Genomic DNA, 27,328 nt, shown 5'->3' on the forward strand with positions numbered 1-27,328 from the left:
CAGGGAGCCAATAAAAAAAAAAAAAAGCTGGGGTTTCCATATTGATGGATATGAAAATAACACCAGGATTGTTATCAAGATTTCTTTTAAAGAAGTATATTTGTGTGTCTTTTTAATCTTTTGATTGTATTTAGTGCCTTTCCTCACAGAAATTTTTTTTAAAGCTGGGACAGGGAGCATTAGAAAGATAATAAAATTGAAAAAGAAAATGACAAACATAGTATTCTTATAAAGCTAATTAGTGTAAGTGGTGTGGAGAAGTCATTAGGAGGGTATCATAATTATCTTTATGGTGGAAGGATTTCCCTGTGTGTCACATTAATGTAGTTTGCTTTTGAGCTAAATGAAAGAGCTGTATAGGTGTTAACTCAAAGGGATTAAATACAGTTTTTGTATTCATTATTCTTTCTGTTTTAAAGAGAACGAACTCACTTCATACAACTAGTTTCCTCTTTCCCTAATAATTATGGAAATATTTTAATTTGGCTTTGAACATTTATGTATTGATTGGCACTATATTTAGGCTGATGGTGAATCCCCTTCACTCCCCACTGACATTTTTTTAAAGATTTATTTATTTACTTGAAAATTAGAGTTACAGATAGAGAGGGAGATACACAGGGAGAAATAGAGATTTCTTCCTTCCACTGCTTCACTCTCCAGATGGCTGCAATAGCAGGGCTGGGCCATGCTGAAGCCAGGAGCCCAGAGCTTCTTCCCCAACTCTCACGTGTGTGGCGGGGCCCAGGTACTTGGGCCATCCTCTGCTGCTTTCCTGCAGCGAGCTGGATTGGAAGTGGAGCTGTTGGGGCATGAACAGTCTCTGGCTTACCTAAGGTTACACCAAAATGTTAGCCCCTGACATCTTTTTTAAGGGTCTTTTAATATTTGCTCTTAGAAGGGATGGATATACTTGTTCCAGTTGCTAATGGAGGGTTACATGATCTCTAGTATCATATAGCTCAACATAGTGGAATGCAACATAAAAAGTTCCTCATAAAAGGCGCCATTGCAATGTTTTTTTAGTCTTTACAGGCTATATGCAAAAGATAGGACTTTCTAAGAAAGGCATAACCTCGCCTCCTACCTGCACACAGAACCATGGCTATCGAAGCCTGTGAGTTGAAGGGCCATGACCATGATCAGAAGACTGACAGCAGGAACCCACTCTATATTGCAGGGACAAAAGTATGTGGAAACAGCGATCACCATCGCCAGTGCAGGTCTGCAGCAGCCAAATGGCCACGCACAATCTGCATGGAACAGGGCTTTGTGAGAAGCAGCAGTGTACTCCACATTGTGAGGTTCAGAAGAATGTGAATCTTTCTAACCTCACACTGAGGCTATATGATTAGAGGCTACAAATAGGAAATGTGGATCTTTTCAGACTTTGAGGTAGATGCTGCAAGGAGCCAACATCTTTGGGAGAAGGATACAAACAAAACTGACTTGTTTCCACATGCAGAGATTTGCATAAATGTGCTTAACATCTCCTAGAGTCAGACTGCAGGTTAACTATAACTGATGTTGAAGTACTCATTCGAAAAGGAAAAGCATAAAATGAAGGGCTTGTAGTGTTGTATAATTCAAATTAAGATCAAGCCTAGAATTTTACCATTCTAGTAAAAGATTTAAAAAGACATCAAAGTGTATCACAGACACACATATTTACATAAATTAGATAAGATCAAAATAAAAGTTTGCATTACTATCATAAATAATATTGACTATAACTTATCTTACATAATATACAACACTGAATCTCTGTGGTTAATGTCCATATATTTATTAAAGGGTTTATTTTCCATATAAATAAATAGAATGAAGTAATGGACATTATTACCATTATTATTACCTGTGAGTTATTGTATGACTGAACTTTATGTTGTAATACTTTTATGAAATAGAATATTAATGAAATTATTGGCTGCATAATAGACAGCCTTTGTCAACTCCTTAATTTTTCCTTCCACTATTCACAAGGTTGCCAGATACATGTTTCTGGATAAAACCCCCTAGAGGTCTCCTGCAAATTCTTTTTCAATACAACCAGATCATTGCAGATAATTGTATTACACAGTGTATCGATCCAAAATCGTTGTGCACCGGAAACATCTGAAAAAACATGATTATAGCTTTCTGTTTATTGTTCGTACATCATATAAGCAGGCTTTTGTGTGAATCACCTGTAAGAAAGGCAAGGTGGAAACATCAGAGAAATTACCTCTTTACAAGGATCTATTGATCACTTTAAATCAAAGAAGTATGTTTGACATAAGATTACCTGCCAGTTTGAACATTAGGTACACTATGTTATAGCCTGGGGCAGTTGTAAGTCTGACAAAGGGATTGTAAATAAAGCATGCAGCTGTGAGCGCCTCTGGCTGGGGATCAACTCAGGCTCAAGTCCAAGGCATAGGTAAACTTAAAATAATTTACCCGATTCTAACCAGCACCTAATGAATCCGAGTAGACTCAGGAGATCTGTGACACATAAATCTTGCAGTCATTTTGAAATGGCAAACTTCATAGAAAATTCACATCATTCAGTGTAGATAAAAATTTCTTTTTGTATGTATGCTACAAGTTGTCTCAAGTAGTCTTGAAGTCACTCTATTGGCATAAGTAGATTCTTCAAAAAAGGAGACTTCCTGTAACATTTTTATAGCCATAATCATTTGTATGTGACATTATTTTCCAAAGTTATTTTAACTAAAAGATCTCTTAATTTTAATGTCTGAAATGTCCCATCAAAACTCATATTAAAAGTTTTCATGTTGTTCTCTCTCTAAAAAATAAATACAGATTGTGAAAAGAGAAAAATCATATACAATGAAATGTTTCACTTAAACTGCCCGTAACTTTAGTAACAATGTTAACATCATATTATTGTAAAATTATTAACCTTTTTTCCATTTGGTTAATTTTCTGATTGATCAAAAACACAGACATTAATGCTTTTATACCGTTTTTAAGCTTGAAAAATTTTTGTTTTAATTCTGAAAGTAAATTTGCAAGTTCCTTATTGGACTCTTTTCCTACACTTTAACATGTGTTGAAATTATTAAACATTTAATTCATTTGTTCAAGGGAGATTCTGATGTATTCAGAATTTAATAAAGATGAGCTCTGGGTGATGCATTCTTCCTTGTTAAATATTTAGCTGTTTGCGTTAGCTCTGTGGTTTCCTGAGGCACAAATTTAAACTGTTAATATATAGCAGGTTTAAGCTATAAAAATGGTAGAAGCTATAATTTTTTTGTGGGATAAAACTGGTCGTTTTGAGCATTTCAAGCAAACAATGAAAACATGTATGCACATATTTATTGAAATATAAACACTTTGTAGTTCAAAATCTATAAATGAGAAACTGATAATCAGATAATTTTAGATTTGCTTTTGGGGGGCACACCACTTGACTTCAAAGTGATAAATGCAGGATATTTATACAGAGTAGCTTCTTTAGAATGTTGCCTTTAAAAGACAGCTGATATAAGAGTGTTATATCTTTGTTCAAAACTTTATGGAATCATAAGAAACACTATTTTTAACATAAAATCAGAATCATTAAAAGGAAAAATGTTATTTTAAAAACATATGCCCCTTTCTTTAGCTATTTCTATTGATTTGGGAATCCTAAAAGTATTTCCTTTTTTTTTCTTCAATTTAGACTGCAAGATTGAAATTACTGATTTTCTTAAAATATAATGTAATGCATTAAATATCCAATTTGACTTCTTAATATCTCAAAATATACTATATAACATAAAGTTTATGCATATCCAAAATATAGTTAAAATAAAATAATTGATAGCATTTACATTTGATGGTACGTATTTGAGGTAATAGAAATTTACAAAAACAGATAAACATCTTTATAAAGGAGATTCTGTGAACAAAATGTACAGATATATATCTATAGGAATACAGTCAACAAAGAACAAAGGAAAATGTCTTTGTCTTAAATCACTTATTTTTTGAGAGCTTGAAGCATACTTCCTAAGTCTGTGATGGTCTAATGAAAGAGTGCCATCTATTGGATGACCTTGAAAAACTACTTAAATTTCATAAATACTGTACATGAAAATGCAGCATTGGAAAATAACCATTTTGGCAAAATTTGCAGTTGTATTAGTCTTTTTTCTATGTATATCTATATCTATATGTATATACCTGAAGCCTATGCTAAATAAAGTACAGAAATACTATTTATCAATGTTATTCTTTTTACTATGGTTATGTAGCAATACAAGTTTCACATATAAACTCAGCAAATTATTGTCTGATTAAGACATATAATTTTTTAAATCAAATGTTTACAAACTTAAGATTGCTGACTTGCATCTTGTGTTCCCTCATGCCTACCTTTGTTTACTTGTGCTTTAAATAAAGGAATCTGAGGATTGACGCATGAGCTTGTATTTTGACAAGGATCTGTTTAAATCTTCTTCAAAGTTGTATTGCATTAAATTTAAGCACACCCCCCCCCCAGAAAAAAAGGAAAACAAAACACATTAGCTTGGTTTTTTAAAAGTAAATGTCCTTGTTTTATCTTTCAGCCCAAGAACTTGCCAGTCAAGATGAAAAACTTCTTCTAATGGAATCCAGCTTGAAAGCTACTCAAGAGCAGCTAACTGAGCAAATAGCAGAAACAGTTCGCCAAGAACAGAACAGTAGAAAACCCCAGGCAGAGCTGAAGACAGTGACAGAAGGGATTATTGCTTCTGAAGAAGAAAAAAATGATTACAAGTGAGTTATTTTTTTAGTATTTCAGAAAGTTTTACTTTACATACTGAAATCAAGTCCATCCTTTGACTTTGGTTGCTAAATATTTAGCTCTCTGTGTCTTGCAAAAGGTTATAAGCGTATGTACTAGCTTATACACTACACTGTTGGATCTAAAATAGAAAAACTTTACATTTGCTCTGTTCTCTAACTAAAATGGCACATGTTGAAAATTTTAACAGTCCTGTTCCAGATTCTAAATAATGATGTGGTGCTCAACTTTCATGTTAACTATCAAGAAATGTTCAAGGTGGATGCAAGAGAAAGAAAGAATACACTGTATTTCTGCAGCACCTATCTGCCAATGGCATTCTCATCTTTCTCCTTTTGGAGTCCAAAGGTTACATATGGCTCTTGTTGCCTTTCTTTATTGTTAAAGTAGCTGCTCTAAGCAAGACACTATTAAATTGAGAGACATTTGGAGTAGACTTTTGGTCAGACAATCGAGGCAAGTGAGAAACTCTGAAGAAAGGAAATTAAAATCTGTGCTAGTTTTGAAAAGTCATGAAAACTGTCCTCAGTAAAACATCTTCTGGTATTAATTTCTGTTTTGATCATCTAGATATTTAAGTAATGATTATACCTATTACAATGTTTTCAGATTTTGTCATTTATTTTTTCAAATAAATGTTAAAGCATTTCTTTTTGAGAGTTCTTATAATTAGGTGCTATATACTTTCTGTCATTTTCTTGGTCTGTTATAAAAATATAATTATGAAAGTAGTATAATCACGTGAACCCTTCTCTCTTTCCTTCTCCTCTTCCCCTCTGCAGTCTCTCCCCACCCCATCATGTGTCAAGAATTACACTTTACTCACTGAACTTTGCTTAAATTGAGTAATCACAACTAGATAAAGCACACACATCTAAACTTTATGTTCTCCTGTCATTCATAATTTTGAACACAGTACTGAGGTCAGTTTGCATTTGGTATTAACTGATTTTCATGGGCCAAATTCTAACCTAACATTACTTATTGTATATCTAGATAGATGTATCTTTTAATAGGATTTCAAAACATTGTACATGATAAATGCAAAAGTAAGTTTTAATTTGTAATTAGAAAAGCTAATAATTTTAAAATAATATTTTTGAAATCTGTTCATGAGGAATTTATTTCTGGTTTTCAATTCAAAGATTTAATCCAAGACACTCAAAATAATTCTACAGTCCAAACTGATGTTTTAAATACAATTAAACACTCAGATAAACTCTGCTATTGACTGAATTCAGAAAATGGAAAGCAAATATTAAAATGCAGAAATTGATATCAAGGACTAAAATCAGTTTCTTTTGGGATAACCAAAGTAATGTATTATTTTTGTAAATATTATAAATGTTTAAAATAAGTTTATTATTAGGGGAATGATATGCTTAAGGTATGTTGAAAGAACAAATATGAAAAAATATTGTGAGCACTAATATAAAGCTAAAGGTAGTATTTGTTGTCAACTTAACTTTATTAATATAATGCCCAGGTTTTTCTGTATTTAGTTGCCATGTAAAGACACATATTTTCAGCACACTTACACAAAATATTATTTTTGAGCTGAAACTGAGAATCTGCTTCCAATATTGGATTTTTTAAGTAAATAAATCATACAGGGATTCATCCAGTAAAATATAGTGAATTATCAAAATTGTTTTATGTGCTTGATCTTTATTTATGTACTTTATATTATAATATACCTTTATCATGAAATTAAGTAGAATGTTCTTTCTTAATGTGAAAGTACAAGTGAGATCTATAAGTATCAATTAAGGTTTAAGAGTAACTAAAATTACAGCATTAGTTTTCGTTTTTAAGTCTACTTCTAATGGTTAGCAGTTAAATATCTTAGAAGTTAAAAACATTATTATGTCATAAGATAACGTTTTATTTTAAAGAGACGTAAATGACCATAATCAAACTATGATGGTTTCTTGATAGAAATATGTGCAATTTTCTTTTAAAAAGCATCCTTAACACTACAGTGTCACAGGATTTGCCTACAGGCTATATATGTGTATCTAAACATGAAAAATATTCAACACTGTTTCAGTTTGAAACAAAATCAAATATTTTGGGGCTTAGTAAATAAAAAATTGGCTTTTTTTCATTTACACAATCAACAGATTATATGAGTCGACCAAATTAACCAATCAACTTGGTATTGACAGTGCCAGAGAGTGTGGCCTATACCAGCCAGTCGAAAGGCAAATGTCATAAGACATTCCAGCATTATGGTTAGTTCCTTTAGCCAACCATCACTTACATGGAAAAGTCTGGATTCCGACTAAGTGGTGGAGGGTGAATGTGTAGAGCATAAACTTATGGTCCAAGACTAGAATAGTTTGTAGAGCTTGCAATCACAGTAGAATTTTGCTGGGGACGTCATAAATCTCTCTGGAACATGACAGTCTGGGATTTTTTTTTTTCTCATAAGAGAAACTCATTTCTGAAATTACGGGATTTTTTTGATTTTACAAAAAAGAAAGAATTAAAAACCTCAAATGTGATTTTAAAAATGTAACTGTATTTGCCATTGAAAAATAACTAGAAATAACATTTTAAGGTATATACTGCACTTTAAGCATATGTGAGGATCTTATAGTTATTTTTCTAACAGGGACAGTGTATCTAAGTTGTTTTTGACCAATCATTATGTAAAATTTGTTTCCTTCATTCATTGACTTTGGGATATTCACTTAGAGTCAGCCAGGCTCTTACATTACTGAAATCTATTACTAGGTAAGTCGTTTCTTAATTAACCATAAGATAATTTAAAAAGAATCATGCAAAAATCTAATTAAATAAACAAAGGGAAAACTTTTTTCAAATATGAAAAAGTAACCCTGTTTTTGAAATTTAGAGGAGCACACAGGATTTAGGTTTTATTCTTCTCCTCCTCTTTTTGAACTAAATGTAGAGAACACAAACCATCCACTCAGTATAAGCCTGTTACACTTGAAAGATTTGTTCTGAATGTCCAGTGGGAACCTGGAAATCGTAATAATTTGTAGTATCGATTGAGTGAAGCTATGCAGCTGGGGCCTCTGGTGAATAGACAGGAATAGACATTTTATTGATTAACTTTTACAGTCATATTTTCAAGACTCCGCAGCAACATAATTTTCACTTCCCAGCTTTGTGTTGCTGCATCATGAAACTTGGATTCTTCTCCCTTAACATTTACCCACTTGAGGAAAAAAGTATGGACATGTTTTGCCAGGACTGTGTTCTGCAGAGATGCATAACTTTCTGGAAAATGATTTATTTCAAGTGCTACTCTACCACAAACAGTAGAAAGGAATGCTCTGGTTATAACAGTTTGGGGAAATATCATTATGACAACTATTTGGTAATTAAACTTCTTATTTTCTCTTTCTTTCCGTGCTTAGGAATCTTAGTTGTCCAACCATAAATTCATGCATATGAGAATCAAATGAATTATCTTATGATGCCTTTATTTTTTCTTATTTATTTTTTATAACTTGCATGAGTAGCAGAAGAAAAATAATTGCAAAAAAGAATCTAATTTAGTTTGAAATGAAAATTATTAGATATTAAGTCATTTTGGCAATTTCAGTGTAAGAAAATATGAATATGTTCCTATTGGACATATGGAATATTTCAGTAGTCTTAGGAAAGTTTTCTTTTAATTTTTGCAGTCAAAATATGCTACATATATATAGCTGAAAAAGCTACAAGCATTTTATGTATGATCATAAGTTTTTCTATAACAAGTTACTTATGATGTCACATTTTTGTCACTGGAGAAAACTGCAAAGCTTTCCTTTAGTTTATATATGTGGAGACATTTCATTGGAATTTTATATAAAAGCTGATATCTAGAAATTAAATCAGAGTTGAAAATAGGATTTTTTGGAAAAGATTACACTGATTTCTGATTTCTCTCTTCTCTCATCTGTGTATTTCTTTTATTTTTGACTTTGAAAAATGCATTCAAATAAATTTTTCCAAAGGTAAAACACAGAAGATTCATGTCACCTCACAAGCCCAGAAAATATGAAATAATACTGAATTATATAAGAATTTAGCAACAAAGTTCTTCACTGTTAAGATAATTCATGTAAGATGAACTTTATGCCTGATTTATTTAATTTTAAGATATCATTTTTGTTGATGATGATTGAAAATTAACATACAGTTTCAGTCCTAGAAATTCATAGATTTGATTTAAAAGTTTTCAAAGCATTTTTATTTATAATTTACTTCTCATTTAATTCAAAATGAAAAATTGGGTAACACATTCCTTCATATTAGCATGACACTGATATATTTTTCTCATTTTATTGAATATTAATTTTTTCAGAGAATTCAACTAGCTTGTAGTTTGCTTTCTACTGATTTTCAAAAATACAGCTATTAAGAATTTGGTCTGAATTTTCTTCTGTGGATCATAAATTTATTGTGGAAAATGCTTTAAAGGCACTATTTTTCATAGTTTTTAATTAAACACAGTACTTGTTGAAGTTTCAAAACTATTATAATTAAGGTGACACATGAGTGTGTTTCAAGACATTTGTTACTTGTATATATGAATAATATATATCCAATTATATTATATATATCATGTTTTTAATGCTAACGAAATTTATTTTTAGTAGTGCAAAGTTGTTTTTAAAATATTGGGGAGTTAATATTTTATTCACATTAAAATAATATTAAAATACTACATAAAGAATACAGGTTACTTTTATAACTTCTGTGGTCCTTTAAAGAAAGTACTTGTCTGTGTAATCAAGTATGTGATTTAAATTTATTTATCAAAATAAGGAGCACAATTAATACAGATCAAGTAATAAACATAAAATATAAAAAGCCTGAATTGAGATTGATTTCAATATAATCCTGTGGAGGAATCCCTACTTATTGATCAATTTTAAAGCCCATGCATAGCACTTAGAAAGATAAAGTAAGCAAGGTCAGATAATCAAAGCATTTAAATAGTAAAAACAGCAACTGCCACTGTAGACTGCTAAAATAAATCCATAATACAAATTGCTTTAGTAAAAAGTGGATGAGCAGCTGATCTTCCTATTGAACTCTGATACTGTGCAGTGACCACACTGGGAAAAGAATTGGGAGAAATGCCCTAAAGATCAATATTGAGTGAGATGTAGCAGGAATTCATTTTGAACATGAAAGCATTACAGGTGCGAGAGTATAGACATCTTCAAGAGATGTCATCAAGTGGAGATTGTTTAATACAGCTAAAAAGTGCCATCTATGAATGATACTGCCAAATAAGTTACAGAAATGCTCTCTTGACTGTTTAAAGAAATTATTCTAGTAGTATAAAACAGCTCTAGCATTTGAAAATGTAGGAAGTTGGGTTTACAATAAAATAGTGCGTTGGTTCTCTATTATATTATACATAAACTCAAGTCACTAATACACATTGAAGATATCAAAGAATTATGTAATGGTAGTCTCCAACCTTGTGCAGAGGTATAAAAATTAATTATAAAATAGACAGTGGAAGAAACACTTTGTGGAATTGAGTGGGAAAGGAATATTCATGGCAGGACTTCCTTTTGAAATGTGTTGGGATTTGGAGAACCCTATTTTTAATGAGAGTTTTGCAGTCTTCTGGCTTACTACATTCTTGGCGTTAGTGAACACCAATGGGAATTTTGAGTATCTAGATCTATGAAAAGTAGAATTAGATTTAGCATTTTTAACTACTTTGCTTATAAAATTTGATTTAAACTTCTATTGAACGAGACATCTTCATGACTACACTGAAGTTTCGTGGGAAACAATGTGATTTGTCATAAGTATATGTAGTTTTATTGTGCTGTGGAACAAACTGATTCATCAAAGTGGGCAATAATGTGATTTAATTATTTCTTACCTTTTCTCAGGTTCCCATTGATGTCATCTTTACATCACGACCTGTTTTCAAAGCCTCTAAATTCATTCATAATCTTATTACATGAATAGTATTGTGTCATGACAATAGAATTTCCCATTCAGATTGTTACACTAGGTAGTTCTGAGGTACTATCAATATAGCTTCCTAGTAATTTCAGTGTCCTATTTCAATCTTCACAATACCACTGACTGATGAACTTTGAGACTATATTAATAGAAACATTTCTAAATTGAACTCTTCAGTAAATTACTTAAACAGTTGAATTATTTTAAGCTATTTTCTTCTGTACCAGAGAAGCAAGGAAGGAAATTGAGACTGGTTATATTTAAGAGAGAAATTCCATATCAAAATGGAATATAAAACTGAGGCTCTGGGCTTAAAAGTTGATAACTTAGGGTTAGTTTACTCCATTCCGTTCTTACCATAATGAATGGTTACTTACAACTATTGTAGTCTCCATGTTTACTGCATGAATTGCTGATGGCAGCAACTTTACTGGTAAAATTGTGAAACAATATTCATAGTTGTCAGAAAAAGGTCATTCTATTTGCATTCATTAGGAACCTGGAGGACTGCACAGTGTGTGTTTCGTTTGGGATGTTGCAGTTATTGATTTACATACAGCTGTAGGAAAAATTAATTAGGATTATATTTCACTTATTACTGCAGGGTGTATAATAGGGGAAAAACACTTTTCTTAGAAGGTTGAACAGAAAATATCTGAATGGAATCATTGTTAAATCACAACTACCTTATCAAATAACTTTTTATGTTATACTATTTAAGGCTTAGTACATTTGTAGAAATTAATCAATACTTTGAAAAATGAACTTTAGTACATATCATAATAATAATGATAATTTAAATGACTAAATAAACCATTTTCTTCTGTTAGTTGGAGCTTACCTTTCTATAAGCTAAGTCCATGTGTATTTGTCTACTGTGAGTTTGCAGACATCAGGAAACTTTTTGCCCAAAGAGTTAAGGAAAAGCAGAACACAGAACAGGATCGGGTCAATTCTCAGGGAAAAGAAATATATTCCAGAAATGAGAGTTTCAGAAATAAAAGAACAGGAGAGAAAAGCTTACTTAATTTCTATATTTTCAGTCTCAGAAACTGCATGAAGCTAGCTTCTTTTATGGCTTTAACACTTGAACTGAACTGGAATACATTATATTGACAACACCTTTTCTCAGTGTGATAAGATTAGATTTCACATTGTTTTAAAAACTCTGTTTGGCTCCTTTCTATGAGCACCATGCATTCTTTAACTGGGAAATAATTGAATGCAGTTCTCCACATTGTTTATATGTGACACATGTTTGAGATTAATCAAATTGTAGTCACTTTTAATTAACAGCAGAGAATAATTTCAAAATGGGCAGAGCCAGATGACAAAGAATAGTTTGTGTGTTCAAGACATACTTTATGAATGGAAACACATGCCTATTGCGATATTTGTAACTTGAAAATTTTATTAACTTCCACGTTGTCTTTTAGATATTTAGCATTGTAAAAGAAACCTGCTCTCTGGCCTAAGGTGGGCACTTGGGCATAAAGACAGCATTTGGGAAAAACAAATCATACCACTATAAAAACTAAAACTAAATTTACAGTCCTAATGTTCATAGACTTGATGAAACAATTTTATAAAATGTCACCAGCAGAACTCAGTACATATGCAGACTTCTTCTTTGTTCTTATAGATTAAATAATACCTGAGATATTAATTCCTAGAACTAAAGTACATGACTCTACTTTCCAAAACTTTCAGCCTACTGTTTCTCAGGTATGATCACAAGGATCTTTTTCTCTGTTTGCCTACTAGAATGAAAGCTTGGTGACTATTAAGTCCTCACGTACCATAGACTTTCTTTGTCTCAAATACTTTGAGTTCCTTCAAGAGAAAGCTGATTTAACTTGAATAGTATAGGAAATTGTCTTTCTAGAGTGATAGACAGTATTTTTTTTTACCTTGGCACAGTTAGTATTCTATTGTAAAGCTTATGTGAGATAATTTGAGATTCCCTGAAAACCCTTGACTTTTGAATCTCTCTATTGCAATTTGTTTTGAGGAGAGTGCTGGGTGCTAGATCAGTGAAGAGGCAATTAACTAAGAATTTTATAAAACCATGGAAGTCAACGGCTAAAACTTTGAATTACTTTCTTAACTAAAACAAAATGACTGGAACTCTATTTCTTAGGAAATTTTACTGATAAAGCTCTCACTCTCTCTCGCTCTCTCTTTCCCTGTGTGTGTGTATCCTCAATTTATTGAAAAGGTATGTTGTAAAGGCATTGATTATTTATGTTTTGAGGGACACAGAAGATAGCTCAGATACATTTCTTCACCATACATTCATAAACCAATAAGGGTCCAAAGTCATGGAAATAGATGTTCACGTAACTAGGTAATATTTGATGTTTCCTTTAAGTGTAAAGGAAAATTTTAGTGGTACAAAGGCAATCAGTGAACTCTTTCCCCCAGAATAAAAGCTAAAAAGGTAATAATTGGGACCTATGCTTTTTTTAAGATTTATTTTATTTATTTGAAAGACAGAGTTACAGAGAGATAGAGAGACAGAGAGAGGTCTTCCATCCACTGGTTCAGTCCCCAGATGGCTACAACGGCCGGAGCTGAGCTGATCCGAAGCCAGGAGCCAGGAGCTTCTACCAGATCTCCCACATGGGTGCAGGGGCCCAAGGACTTGAGCCATCTTCCATTGCTTTCCCAGGCCACAGCAGAGAGCTGGATTGAAGAGGAATAGCCAGGACTTGAATTGGTGTCCATATGGGATGCCAATGCTTCAGGCCAGTGTTTTAACCCACTGTGCCACAGCACCAGCCCCGAGACCTATACTTTTTAAATGTGTAAATATTTGACAGAGTATTTTTCATTAACGAAAAGACTCAAGAACAACATCAAAATGATGAGATGTATATGTTTGATCAAAGAAATTGAAGTGACTCATTTTGTAGGGAATATTTTAATGTCTGGAAAAGCAGGTGGAAACTACATTAGGGATTTCTTTAACTTAAACAATTTATATTCTTTTTAGGAGTAACAGAGAGATTGTGAAGTGTTGTGAACAAGAATGTAGATGTGTTCATAGAAAAGGAATAGTTCCACTCTCTCATCCTTTTCTCTTACTTTTTCCCTGTCTTATGTCTATTCATTCTTAAAAATGAATTTTTAGTTTAATTTCTCCCCATGGTGGCCTTCTCACTCATTTCAGACTGAATGATATTACATGCTCTATGTCTTTATGGCACCTAAGAATGCTCTATTTGAGTGTTTACCTCACCTTATTATACCTTTTGGTATAATAACAAAGTTCCATTTCCCCATTGGATGACTTTGTGTTCATTTTCTTCCCAAACTGCTATAGCCATGGGCATCTTTTGTTAGATATTAGCATAATAATGGATGAAGAGAATGCATTTAACTATGTGTCTAGTTCAATATATTATAAATTATTTTGAGGGCATATGCTTAGTTGCTGGCCTAAGTTGACTTTTACAAAAATGTGGCACTAATCCTTAACCCCTAACTTATATATAGCTTCAGATACTCTAACAATGGGAGAAATCAATTGGGTAAACGGAAGATTTAGTGAGATAGATGTGCATTAAAGGAAATGCTACATAGAAAAATACTAAGATAAGTATGCTTAAAGTTCTATTTTAAATATTTGATAGAGGAAAAATGGAAAAGAGAGTGGAAGGTAGATTAAAAAGGGTTCAGTCTCAAAGATTTTTGAAATTTATTGTATATCATGCTAACTATGCTTGATAGTCATGCATTATAATCTTTCTAAACTGTGAAAAGAGTCAACTTCAAATGCTTTCACCACAAAAAATGGCATTTGAGGTGACGAATATGCTTATTAAAATGATTAGTTGGTCCATATTTTATATAAATATGACAGCATCACTTTGTATGCTAAAAAATATATATATACAACTGGGCTAGCATTGTGAAAAAGCAGGTTAGGCTGTTGCGTGCAATGCCAGCATTTCATGTCTGAGTAGCATTTCCATCCCCAGCTGCTCCATTTCAATGCAGTTCCAAACTAAAGTGCCTGGGAAGACAGAGCATATGATGGTCCAGGTACTTGCATACCTGCCACCCACATAGGAGACCTAGCTGGAGTTCTTGCCTCCTGGCTTCAGTCCCCGGCCCAGCCTTGGATATTGCTACAATTTGGAAAGTAAACCTTAGAAAAAAATTTCTCTCTTTCTCTCTCTTGCACTCTCTCTCTCTCTCTCTCTCTCTCTCTCTGTGTGTGTGTGTTCCTCTGTCTATCAGTCTTTCTTTCTGTCTCCATCTTTCTCTCTCCCTGACATTCTTTCAAATAAATAAATAACTGTAGTACAAGGCAGATTGGTGGACTATGTCCTGATGTACCACAAACTTTCATTAAAGGACAGGAAAAAGGTAAGAAGTATACAACAGAGAAAGTAGGTAATTTGTGGGGTGAGAAAAAAATATAGCACACATTTACAAAATGTACAGTAATATATAAGAAGTCATCAAAAATTCATGGGAAATTCTTATTATGAACAATTATGGGGAATTTGAAAATTATTTTGCAACAAAATTAACTTTTAATTCAGTTTTCCATGAACTCTTTGAAGTACTCTTAAACTTAGAGGGATTTCCTTTATATCTGAGGAAAAAAAAACAAATGTGAGTGATAGATAATTATGGAGAGAAAACTTAAGGGCAAATCAGGAAAATGAGAATCATTCTTTCAATAAAACGTTCTGATTTAATGGTTAAGAGGAAGGTTTACAGCAATATGAGCAAGGCTATAAAAAACTGGTAAAATCATTGAAGCAAATATAAGAAAGCAGTTTATTCTAAGGTGGGTGTTAGGAAAATTAAACCTCAAGATATTTAGCCTTGAATGGACAAAGATAACTGGGTTTCAAACACTATTTCCTCCTGTCCAACTATGTACCTTACCCTGCTCTAAGCCTTGGGTATAAACAATGAATAAAGCAACGGAGTTCCTGCCCTCAATGGGATTATATTCTGTGGGAGTCAGAAAATATAGTTCAGATAAAATCATGTTATATAGATGATATGTTTATTGTATGTTACTCTTTTTCATCTTACTAATAAATACTTGGTTATTAATGATGTAGAAGCATTTGAATGACATAGCTTCTTGTAGTTCTGGGAACATCTTTTGCTCAAGAATCTACTCCTTTGGGTTTTATGATTTACTTGCTTACTGAAGACTGATAAAGAGGACCTTATAAGCTTATGATATAAAAGCCCTAAAAATCTTATAGTAGTGACTAAGAATATATTTTAATACATGTCCACATCATAATTTTATTTTCATTTTCAGGCATCTAGCTTCCCTTTTGTTCAAGTTTGGTAGAATTTTTCCCTAATCTTGCCATTCTTTTGACTCACTTTTTTTTTCTCTTGATCATGCAGATCCACTTACAGCAATGACTGAAATATTAGAGACTCTTCATTATCTCACATAAACACCAAAGGCATCTTCTTTTTGTATTTTTTATGCTCCTGGGAAAGCTAAATTAATCTAATTTTCATGTTAACAGTGTGCTGTCCTCCATCAAGATTGCTACAGAATTTCTTTACTTTCCTGGAGACTTGAAGTAGAGTTACTTTGCTATACCATCTGACCACCTTTTCATTTCATTCATAGAACACTTAGCTAAATAAAAATTAAAGCTAGTAGAGACCATCATGTTTCTGGTTTGTTCTTGATTTGAATTAAGGCAACAGGTAAGTCCAGGATGGTCTAGCATAATTTACTGGACAGTATCTCAAGAGAATTCATAATATCTACTCAGCAGCCAATTGCTTTAATATTATAAATTTAAAAATAATCTTAAAGAATAAAACAAGGGAAGCAGTAGTTGTGGCATAGCAGGTTAAGCCACCACTTGCAACAAAGGCATGCCATATGGCTGCCAGTTCTTGTCTTTGCTGTTCCACTTCTGATACAGCTCCCTGCTAATGCTCCTAGGAGGGCAGTGGAAGATGGTCCAAGTGCTTGGGTCCCTGCCACCCATGAGGAAGACTCAGATAAAGCTCCTGGCTCCTCGCTTCAGTCTGGCCCAGCCCTCGCTGCTGTGGCCATTTGGGGATTGACCAGCAGGTGGAAAATCTGTCTATCTGTCTCTCCCTCACTCTATGTAACTGTGCCTTTCAAATATTAAATAAATAAATAAATCCTATTTAAAAAAGAATAAAACAACAAATTCAGACCTTAGAAAGTCTTTGTACTTAATCTACATAGTCAAGCATAGTCAAGAATGCATGTTTCTACAACATACTGACTAACCCACCCATTTGTTAAAGCTATATATCTAGTCACTAATATAACTAATGCCTGTAAATTTTTGTTTCTTTGCTTTGTGTTTCCTCTCCCCCAATCTACAGCCTGATATGTCTTTTTATTAATTACCCCAGAAATGTACCTATTTTCTTCCAATCCTCCACTTAATTGAGCATTAATTGATTACTACCCAAGCTGGGTCAAAGGTCTCAAAACTATTCAAATTCTTCAAACGTAAGAGAAAATCAATCGCATACATAACTGGAGATATTCATCCAGGGTATCACTATTACCTGCTTATAGAAATTACAGGTCAGAGGATACAAGAATAAGTTAACAAAATATAATCTTGAAAAGGTGAAATGTCAGAAGAAAATCTTATGTTACCCATTAACAAATCTGAGTGTGGAAGCAAAAATATACTGAAGACATTTGAGTAAGCAAGTAACCATGTTTCGTAGAAGAGGCTATATCTAAGTTAAGTACGAGCTAAAGTGAAATGAGTGAACAAGAGAGGTTCTAATGAGAATTAAAATTACATGGTAATTAAAGATAATGCTTGTCACTTAGTGAACACTCAGTATGGGGTATGGTATGTGCCAGACTCTACACCAGGGGAGGGGTATTTTTTTCTGCCAAGATACATTGAGATATTTATAGCATCATTAGTTGGCCATACAAAATTATCAACTTAAAATTAGCCTGCTAAAGATTTATTGAATTTCAAGCTCCACCTGTGGTTGCCTTGCCAGGGCCAGACCAAATGATTTGGTAGGCTTCATTTAGCCCGTGGGCCAGCCATTCCCTGTCCCCACTAACTGATGTTTTATCAGTTTATACTATTTTTTAACATGCATTATTTCTTGTTGTACGCATATCAGTTGATTAAAATAAATATCATTATCACCACTTTTCAGATAAGGAAACTTTGGCCTGTATTGAATAAAGAATTTTTTTGTGTATCCATATCTGAAATTTAACTTATGTAAATGGACCCTCAAATTTAAATGCATGGCCATTTAATAAACTACATCAATTTAATGTTACAGATTCACAGTGAATAAAGAAAACTGAGCTGATGAGTGGAGACAATGCCAAATATCTGTTAATAGTAGATTCTGGGGGCTGGCATTGTGGCATAGCGGATAAAGCCGCCACTTGCAGTGCCAGCATCCCATATGGGCACTGGTTAGAGTCCCAGCTGCTCCACTTCCGATCCAGCTCTCCACTATGGCCTGGGAAAGCAATGGAAGATGGCTCAGGTTCCTGGGCCCCTGCACCTGTGTGGGAGACCCAGAAGAATCTATTGGCTTTGGATAGGCACACGCAGCTCCAGCCATTGTGGCCAGTTGGGGAGTGACCCAGCAGATAGAAGACCTCTCTCTTGCTCTCACTCTCTCTCTCTCTGCTCCTCCTTCTCTCTCTGTGTAACATTGACTTTCAAATAAATAAATAAATCTAAAAAAAATAGTAGATTCTAGAGTCACAGCATTCACTTCAGGATTCATGCATTACACTAATACTACAAAAATAAAGTTTAAACACAAATAAGAGAGGCCGGCGCCCCGGCTCACTAGGCTAATCCTCCGCCTAGCGGCGCTGGCACACCGGGTTCTAGTCCCGGTTGGGGCGCTGGATTCTGTCCCGGTTGCCCCTCTTCCAGGCCAGCTCTCTGCTGTGGCCAGGGAGTGCAGTGGAGGATGGCCCAGGTGCTTGGGCCCTGCACCCCATGGGAGACCAGGAAAAGCACCTGGCTCCTGGCTCCTGCCATCGGATCAGCGCGGTGCGCTGGCCGCAGCGCACCGCCCGCGGTGGCCATTGGAGGGTGAACCAACGGCAAAGGAAGATCTTTCTCTCTGTCTCTCTCTCTCACTGTCCACTCTGCCTGTAAAAAAAAAAAAAAAAAAAAAAAAAAAAAAAAAAAAAAAAACCACAAATAGGAGATAACAGAATATCCATTATAATACATTCTAGAGTAAAACTTTAATGACAAATCAAACAATTCTGGTCAATGGACAAGAATGATACAATTAAAAACATTTTAAACTAAATGATGGGCTTAATCTATTTGCCTATGTATTTCAAAACATGCATGCCGTATGCAACTACACTAATGTAGTTTTAATAAAGCAGCCATTGCAATTGTAGAAGCTTAAGAATTACCTTAGCTTTGGAAGTTGTTGTCTGCATATTTATTTGACATTTAACACAACTGAGATTCTATGAAGTTTTTGGGAGAAAATTGGCATACTTACTCTCTTAAGGTTTCTCTAATTTTATTTCTTGTTTTAACTGATACGTAAAAGTATGCATGTAAATAGGGTACCTTATGATGTTTTACGCATGATTTGCAAAATGTCCAAATCAGATACCATCTCTCTCTCAAATGTTTGTCACTTCTTCATGGTTCAAATATTTAGAATCTTTTCTTCTAGCTTTTGAAAAAGGAATGGTGGGGCCGGTGCTGTGGCACAGCAGGTTAAAGCCCTGGCCTGAAGCGCTGGCATCCCATATGGGCACCGGTTCTAGTTCCGGCTGCTCCTCTTCTGATCTAGCTCTCTGCTATGGCCTGGGAAAGCAGTAGAATATGGCCCAAGTAATTGGGCCCCTGCACCCATGTGAGAGACCTGGAAAAGCTCCTGTCTTCAGATTGGCGCAGCTCCGGCGGTCACGGCCATCTGGGGAGTGAACCAGCAGATGGAAGACCTATCTCTCTGTCTCTACTTCTCTCTGTAACTGTCTTTCAAATAAATAAAATAAATCTTTAACAAAAAGGAATGGTATACAGTACATTATTATTATCTATAGTCATCATACTCTGCAATAGGGTACAGGAACTTCTTCCTACCCAGCTATAATTTGTACCTGCTAATCAACCTTTACCATTCCTCTCTTCCTCTGTTCTCTTCAGCCTCTGGTAACTTCCATTCTATTTTTTACTTCTGTGGGATCATGACGTATCACCTACTCCGATTAGACTATTATAAAACAGACAAAAGATAATCAGTGTTGGTGAAAATATATGTGAATGTAAATTAATATAGCCATGTGGAAAGCAGTGTGGAGGTTCCTAAAAACAATAGAAATAGAACTATCATATGACCCAGCAATGCCACTATTGGCTATACCATCTAAAGGAAATAAAATCAGAGGGACATCTGTACCTCCATGTTTGCTACAGCACTACTCACAATAGTAAAAAAATGGAAATAACCTGGCTGCCCATTAATGGATGAATGGATAAAGAAAATGTGCTATACATATAAAATGTAATATTATTGAGATGTAAAAATGACAAAATATAAAAATGACAAAATCCTGTCATCATGATAAATTACATAAAACTGACACTTATTATATTAAATGCAATAAACTGAACATAAAAAGACAAGTACTGAATGTACGTATAAGTTTGCATGTATAAAGTCGTATGTATATATAAAAAGTATGTATAAATTGTATGTATAAAAAGTTGACTATAATTTTTTTCAGGAGTAAAATGATAATCACAAATGTTTTCAAAATATAAAATTTATATTATGACTAGTGAAAAAAATTAGAGGTGGCTAAAAACTAAAACTTGCTTTTCCCAATAGGAAACTATGAAAAGGAAACAAAAAGAACAAGGCAAAAGTAAGAAAAGAGCACAGTAATTACATGAGTGAAGCTAACTATGGAAATAATTGCACGTGTGCAAATGACATCAGTAAAGTGACACTAAAACTGAAATGCAGTGTGCCTGGTAACTGAATTGAGTATTATGGAATTTTATTTTTGAGAAGGGATTTACAGAACCTGTAATACTGAGATGGGAAACTATAAGAAAAGAGGAGTCATTCCATTCCATCATACTGACCAAAGTGGCTACTTTTTTGTAAAGATTTTTTTTTTTTTTTTCTGAAAGGCAGAGATACATAAAAAGAAAAATGGCCACAAAGTCTGGAGCTGAGCAATCTGAAGCCAGGAGCCAGGAGCCTCTTCTGGGTCTTGCACATGGGTATAGGGGCCCAAACACTTGGGCCATCATCCTCTGTGGTTTCCCCGGACACACTGGAAGGGAGCCGGATTGGAAGTGGAGCACCTGCACTTGAATCAGTGTCCATATGGGATGCTGGAGCTGCGGGTGGTGGGTTAATGTGCTACACCACAGCACCAAACCCTGGTTCCTACATTTTAAAGATTTATTTATTTATTTAAAAGGCAGCCAGTGTGACAAGTGGCAACTTATTCCACTATGCCAAAACACCAACTACTAAAGTTGCCACTTCTCAGATTGCAATGCAGACATGATTTTTTTAAAAGATTTATTTATTTATTTGAAAGGCAGAGTTACTCAGAGAGAGGAGAGGCAGAGAGAGAGAGAGGTCTTCCATTCGCTGGTTCACTCCCCAGTAGGCTGTCAGCGGCCGGCACTGTGCCAATCTGAAGCCAGGAGCCAGGAGCTAGGAGCTTCTTCCATGTCCCCCACACGGGTGCAGGGGCCTAAGGACTTGGGCCATCTTCTACTGCTTTCCCAGGCCACAGCAGAGAGCTGGATAGAAGTGGAACACCTGTGTCTGGAACTGGAGTCCTTATGGGATGCCTGCACTTAAGGCCAGGCGTTAACCGCCTGTGCCACAGCGCGGGCCCCAGGATGTGTTTTGTAAAAGAATGAGGGGCCTGCTGTGGTGCAGTGGGTTAACGCCCTGGCCTGAAGCACAGGCATCCTATATGGGTGCCAGTTCTATTCCTGCCTACTCCTCTTCTGATCAAGCTTTCTGCTATGGCCTGGGAAAGCAGTAGAGGATGGCCCAAGTCCTTGGGCCCCTGCATCCACATGGGAAACCAGGAAGAAGCATCTGGTTCCTGGTTCAGATCAGCACAGCTCTGGCTGTTGCAGCCATCTGGGGAGTGAACCAGGGATGAAAGATCTCTCTCTCTCTCTGCCTCTCCTTCTCTCTGTGTAACTCTTACTTTCAAATAAGTAAATAAATCTAAAAAAAAAAAAAAAAAAGGATGAGCACCCCACTGACAGAAAAAGGGAATAGGAATATTTAAAAAGGCAGAATAGTTGTATAAATTTATTAGCCTTTACTGTTTGAGAGTAAACAGGTAACATGGGCCTTGCTTTATTGAAATGTTAATAGATCTGTGCTGCCTTTATTATCTTAAAAGATGGGACTTATTTTTTTTTTCTCTAGAAGTGTTTTCAAAACAACTCATTTTTAATCTCATATCATGCACTTTAGTAAATATACATTGCTTTTTCTTGATTGGATTTTCACGCTAACATATTCGTTAACACTTCTAGTCTAATGTTTATTGTGAATAGCATTTTATTGATAAAGAAAATTAATTTGTGAATAAATCCTCCCCCTGCCACAGGAATGAATGAGTTACTTTGTATTTGTAATGTCTCCTTTGCTCTGACTTCAACATGCTTGTGCTGAGAATCGTGTTCACTTTTTGTGCTTTACAGAAGTTATTATTGGAGAAGAGTACTTCCTACAGAATAACTTCATTTTTAAATTTTTATTTATTTTAGAAGCAAAGGGCAGAAAAAGACAAACACATACACACACACAGAGAGAGAGAGAGAGAGAATGAGAGAGAGAGAGAATGAGAGAGAGAGAGAGAATGAGAGACAGAGGCAAAGAGAGACACACAGAAAAAATCTGCATCCACTTCTTCACCCTCCAAATACCTGCAGTATCTGGGACCACAGGTGAAAGCCAGGAACCTAACCCAGGTCTGCCACGTGGGTGACAGGGACCCAGCCACTTGAGCTCTGTATCAGAACCTGCATTAGCAGGAAGCTGTAGTCAGGAGCCAAAAATGATTATCAAGTACAGGCACTCCAGTATACATGGGCATTTTAACCACTACGCCAAACACCTGCCTTTGGAATACCTTCATTTTTTTTATGTAAGTAGAAATCTAAAGCTACTTTTAAACTCAATTCTGTCCTTCCTGACAAGCAAACAGTCCACAGGACTGTTCCCATCGTTACACAACACTTACACTAGCATACATTGAATGAAGAAAAGGAGACATTGAGGCTGAAAGAAAATCAAACAGCAGATTGTATGTGGATTTCTATTGTATTCCAGCCTCATGTATACATATATGAGTAAGTATACATGTAGGGATTTTACTTCTTATTACCCAAATAGAAAATTAACATGGATGAATGATTTAGCCTTAAAACAGGGTCTGTTTCCTTTCCTTTTTTTTAAGTTTCAGAAGAAATCAAGTGAGGATATTTTGTGAACTATTGTGGATCTAGGGATAGATCAACAATGAGGACACAATTCTTCTGATTAGTCTGGGATATTCTTCTAACTAGAAGTTCTATTAAATTAAATTTGAGTTTTTAAAATATGTCATTAGAAAAGAATTCTGTATTTCTGCTGTGTTTGATAGAGTCTGAGTGTGAGAGCTGAAGTTTAGAAGATAAGCAGCAAAAATGTAAAGCACAAAACAATTCTTACCCTCAGGTGAATATTTCAAACACATTATTCTGTCTCTAGGTTAAAATAGATTTTTGCACATGTAAGAAGTAAATTCTGCTTAGGTAAAATGTAGTGTATTATGTTCCTTTTAGATAATTAATAAGTGGCCTTGAGGAATCAAAATCGCTGAGTAGTAAGATAAAGTACTTGTTAATGTAGATTCATTTCTCCAAAGAATTATTTATTTTTTCTGAAATGAATGGTATCACATAGTTAATTTTCCCCCTTTTTAAATGCCAGAGCATGCAAATTACCCAGTGATACTCAAAACTGAGCTTGACTGAGATCAGGAGAAATGCTGGTTTACACAAAAGAGGCTCTTAGATGTCTAGACTCAGATGTTCTTAGTTCTGATCAGATAAATGAACAGAGCACTCAACTACTCATATGGAAAGTAGACAAAAGATGAATGAAGAATGTTCTTTTTTATTATTAATATAGGAAGTACTCTTAAATGGCTTTTCCTAGACTCACCTGTAAATAATATGTATAGTATCTCCACAAAAAACTCCGTTTGGGTTATTAAAAAGGTTTAAAATTAATCCACTGAATAAATGACTTCTTTTCTTTAGAAATCATGGAGAAAGACTTCAAGTAGTTGAGAGGCACTTGATGACAGACTGTGGAGGCAGACTGCCCTGCGTTTGCACCCTTATAAGCGGTCACTACCTTGAACAAATTATTTAATTTATAAGACTCAGTATTTTCACCTGTAATTTGGAGATAACATGTCTTTCTTACTGGAATGTTATGACAGACAGCTTTGGAGAGGGCATAAACTGTACCTGACATAGCTGTGGTTCTCAGTAATTAATTGGTAGACATTAACCACCTACAAATTGTTTGTTGTCAGGTAAAGTACGCTATACATTTTCTAATAACAATAACAGTACCATTGATTTCTGCATTGGAATATGACAGACACAAGAATAAACATACAAGTATATTTAAAGGACATTGCCTTTACTTGTACCTTTCTAAGTGGATAAATGAATATAGTGTCTGTCTACTTCCAAAGATGTATTTTTTGTAAATTTCAGCAACACATGGATTATTGCCTGCCATTAGCCCTCAAACAGACAGGTTTTTTCTCCAAAGCCCAGCAACATCATATTTGCAATGTTATGAATCTTGAGAGAAAAGGAAAATCTGGTTCTCTTAGTATTGTCTAGAAGTATTCCTTTTAAATCTTCAGTCTCTTCAAATTTACTATTTTGCAAACTATGTTAGATATAGTTTTAACATAACCCTTGTAAGAAGAAAGAAATTGATTAATTTGCTGCTGACAAGAGTTCACATTCTTTTTGTTTTTCTCAAAGGATGCATCTGCTTCCTATTCTGAACGTGGTTCTACTTACAATCTAATTGCCTTTCCCTACACTGCTCTATTATTTTCTGAGACTGAGTATGTGTTTTAGGCCAATCATCGAAGAGTACAGGAAGAGAAGACTTAGAAATTGAAGTCTACACACACACATACCAGTCTCATTCCATATATATCAGTAGAACTGCTTCATATTTTGTAAGCACGCAGTTCTATGCTTTAGGCTTGTTCTCAAATTTCCTGAGATAGGTCTGAATTATTGTCTCCATATGAAGTGTGATATTTGTCATCTAATGATAAATGGTTGAATTATTTAAACCCTCTCTTTCAAAATTATTTGCTTCTTTCATTGGGTCTCTGGCTATAAAGCCAGAATATTTTGCCCAGATGTATGAATGTACAAATGGAGATTTTGAAGGAAAAAGAAATTTCCTGGTTATAGTATAAATGCTAAAATATTATAAATAGTAATTGAATGAAGATAAATGGAACATTATTACATAAATTAGATACAAGTTAAAAATATTACATGTTTAAAGCTAATTAAAATGAAAATTCCATGATCTCCACATTAACTTAGTATGTTTAAGTCATGTTGTAATATTACCCACATTCCCAGAAAACCACCAAGACAGGGCTCATTATAATTTTAATTATATGTATTTTCCCTCTAAATTGCAGCTAGAAGGCTTTGAGAAATTGAACTCTTGAAAAATTTTAATTTTGAACTTGATGCATTTGGTTTAATTGTCTTTAGTTTTCATTCCTTCTCTTTAGAAATAAAGTCTTTCGTGCCAGCATTGTGGCGTAGCAGCAGGTGAAGCCATTACCTGCAATGCCAGCATTCCATGTGGGAGTTGGTTCATGACCTGGCTGCTTCACTTCCCATTCAGCTCCCTGCTAATGGTTGTGGAAGATGCCTAAGTGCTTGGGCCCATGGTACCCTCATGGGAGACCCAGCTTCCACCTAGTCCAGAGCTAGTTATTGAATTCAGCCGTCTATCTAGGGAGTGAGCTAGCAGATGATCTTTCTCTGTCGCTGTCTTTCCTTTTCTCTCTGTAATGCTGGCTTTCAAAATAAATAAATAAATCTTCAGAAAAAATAAATAAAATCTTAATCAGGTACTTTTCAATATATTTTTCTGCATAGCGTAGAAAAAACATAATGCAATGGTTAGTACAAGAAATTAATCCTACCTAAAAACAGAATCATCAACCTGACAGTTGTACAGGGCAAGTTCAATTCAGACTCATCTTAACTATTTTCTATGAACATTGATTTCATCTATTATTATATTTCTAGAATAATTGATTACATATTAAACACACAATTGGACATCTGTTAAATTAAGTACTCAATGTGTCTTAAAATAATGTTATTGAAAACTTTCATATATTATGCAATATAATCTTGGTGCCATCATTTTCCAGCTGAACACAGCATTAAGAGAGATAATTTAACCCCACTAAAGTCATAAAGCTGATGTTATAATTTTAATCCAGGATTTCTAACTTCAAGGTCACTAATTTTTCAGTTATGTTGCATTTGACTTTAATACCATCATATGTTTCCCTTAGAAAAAAAATAAAAATTGCATATGCTTCACTAGTCTTAGTCTTCCTCCTCAATTGCTGCAATCAAGATTCATTTAGTAAGTTCTTCAAGGACAAGGATCATCCTTCTTCTCTGTACATTGTCAGCTTCTAGTGTGCAGGAGTATTCATCCTGTGATTGCTGACAAATGTTTGCTCTTCAAATCAAATATATGCCAAACCCCAGGTTGTTGTCACCACAAAGCATATCTAATTAATACTTAATTTTTCCAGAAATGGAAATGTCGATTCATTCAGTTGTAAGGTTTCTTGTTTCTGTTTCATTTTGAAGGTATCAGGTTTTATTTTTTTCTCTTTTTAAATGATCTTCCCAGGAATTTTTTAAAAAGATTTTTTTATTAAAAAGGCAGAGAGAGAAGAGAGAGAAATTAGGAAGATTTTTCTTCTGCTGGCTGACTCCTCAAATGACCACAACAGCCAAAGCCGGGCCAAGCCCAAGCCAGGAGCCAGGATCTTCATCTGGGTCTTTCACTTGGTTACAGGGGCCCATTCACTTGGGCTATCTTCTGCGGCTTTCCCAGATGCATTAGCAGGGAGTTGGATCAGAAGTAGAAATACGAAGACCTGAACATGCACCCGTAGGGGATTTTTGGGTTTCAGGCCACAGCTTAACCAATTATGCCATAAAGCAGGCCATAGTAAATGTTTTGACAAAACATATTGAGCTTGTTTATATATATATATATATATATATATACTCTGACATTATCCATATTTTTCCATGAGTTATAATTTCACATTCCATATTTCCTTCTTTACCTTTGGAGTTGAATTAAGGAAATACTAATTAAGTTACAGTAACACTTGAGGCATTCTGATGAATAATAAAGAATGTTTATTCTTTATACTGTACTCTAAATATATTGTGGTGTTTTACAGTATAAAGCTAAGAATTAAAAACTCACAAT

The 27,328-nt window shown here is 34.4% G+C and overlaps 1 long non-coding RNA gene across 3 annotated transcripts in view; it reads left to right on the forward strand.

Annotated features, from left to right (window-relative positions):
* Positions 1 to 4,614: 4,614 nt before the first annotated feature.
* The window catches only part of LOC127490586 (uncharacterized), a 249,604-nt gene continuing 226,890 nt past the window's right edge, over positions 4,615 to 27,328 (forward strand). For all 3 annotated transcript variants that reach the window (XR_011389479.1, XR_011389481.1, XR_011389480.1), the window contains exon 1: positions 4,615 to 4,749. This is a non-coding gene — a long non-coding RNA (uncharacterized lncRNA). The remainder of the gene's footprint in view (positions 4,750 to 27,328) is intronic.

The sequence above is a fragment of the Oryctolagus cuniculus genome, chromosome 6 (genome assembly GCF_964237555.1).
Source record: "Oryctolagus cuniculus chromosome 6, mOryCun1.1, whole genome shotgun sequence".
In the NCBI taxonomy this organism is placed as follows: Eukaryota; Metazoa; Chordata; class Mammalia; order Lagomorpha; family Leporidae; genus Oryctolagus; species Oryctolagus cuniculus.